This window comes from Orbicella franksi, chromosome 6, assembly GCF_964199315.1.
Source record: "Orbicella franksi chromosome 6, jaOrbFran1.1, whole genome shotgun sequence".
NCBI lineage: Eukaryota > Metazoa > Cnidaria > Anthozoa > Scleractinia > Merulinidae > Orbicella > Orbicella franksi.
In genome coordinates, this window is record NC_138150.1 from 21,260,513 (window position 1) to 21,262,390 (window position 1,878).

Below are 1,878 nucleotides of genomic sequence, written 5' to 3' on the forward strand. Positions count from 1 at the left end.
ATTTTTTCATCTTAATCCCCTCGGATGGATTGGTCACACAAGAATGACTTCTCGAAGAATAGATTTGATTGAAACGTTTCTTTGATTCTCATGGATACGGACAAACAAACAAAATTCATTTTCAATGCCTTTTAAGCTGAATTAACTCTACTTTCAATTCTTTTGTCTTGCATGCTTCCAAAGCTTTTCAATTTATCTCCCACTGAGAGAAATGCAAAAAAAAAAATTGTTTATATTTTGCTTTTAAAGGATATTTTCTTCGAGAATTTAAGATAACAAAACAAAATATTTACTTGAAACCCTTCGTGGAACACTGACATATTTTTGTGTGTGTTGGAGGGATTTTACAAATTGGTCATCACTTATGAATGGTTACAATTGCACTATAAAGTCAACTCTCGTTACAGCGGACACCCTCGCGACCTTCACTTGGTGTCCGTAATAGCGAGACTCCGTTATTTTTGGTTGTGAAGTGTACAATATAACGTATACTGTTATACTCATTTAAGGTCTCCAGTTTCTCTTAATTTGTAATGCACATTTAGTTAGTTTAGGTAATCATACGGTTTCCAGTTCAATTTGGAATTAATTTGCACGAGTGACTTTTAAAAAAACTCACAAGTGCAAATTAATTCCAAATTGAACGAGAAAAACCGTATGATTATTTATTATATGGAGAAGAGTGTTTTACTGGGAACTAAACCACTCGTAGATTCCATACGCCACTTCATCCGGGACCCGAGTGGCGTATTTTCCGTATGTCACCTTTGTGAGTGTCGTATCGTTCAATGAAGTCACGATTCCCGCCTTTTGCTTTTGTTGAATTGGTTTCTCCATATAATAAAAAGAACATTACACGTTGGCTCGAAGATATGAATTTTATGTTCTCGTGGCAAGAACAATATCTCACTCGTTCGCTTCGCTCACTCGTGAGATATTGTTCTTGCCACGAGAACATAAAATTCATATCTTCGAGCCACCGTGTAATATCCTCTATTTATTAATAAAATAAACATGAAAAAAATTCGCGTGGAGGAACTGCCGGAAGATCTTTCTTGAAGCCATTTTTTCTTATTCGAGAAAACTTTTTTCAAAGTTTCCGCACAAAATTTTCGTCATCATTTTAATACGTGATATCATTGGCCTAGGAAATTTCTTATAGTCTTTCAGCCGATCATAATCCAGAATTATGTATCATTTTCACTGGTGTTACACTTAAACTGAACTTCTCTCACCCAATCGGCATCGAGTAATTTTTTCATGTATATTATTTGATCCATAATCATGTAATTTATTCTTAAAAATGTATGTATGTATACTTAATTGGCCACTCCCCATTGGGGCTTTTCGGGACCAGTGTAAACAATGATAAATAAATATAAGGTAAATATAATGAAATGATGAGAAAAAAAAAAAAGAAAGAAAAAAGAACCAAAAAAGACTGCAGAATAATCATGCCATTCAATACGTTTAAGTTGTATGTTATGAGGAAGAACGATAAAAATGTTTGTTTGGGACAACTTGAAGTGCCCGCAGTTCCGTAAAAGCTGGGGTTCGTAATAGCGGGAGTTTCGGTCCAGACATTTCTTTGAATGTTCAGCCGGGAAATTAACTTGTCCGTAAAAGTGGATTGTCCAAAGGCAGAAGTAATGCTCGATTTGCGCCAATGAGCAGTAAAATGTCGATAATATGCCTTGGACCTATTTCGTTCCAAAGACTCATCTTTGACATGCAGGACAACATCGGAAGAAATCTTTCATTTTGAAACTACTGAAGTATCTCAATCACGGAAACAAAAAAGCGATGGATTTCAGGTGGTCGGCTTGCACAAAAAATTTTTTCTTTGACAACAAGAATTTCACAGAATTGGCCCAAACT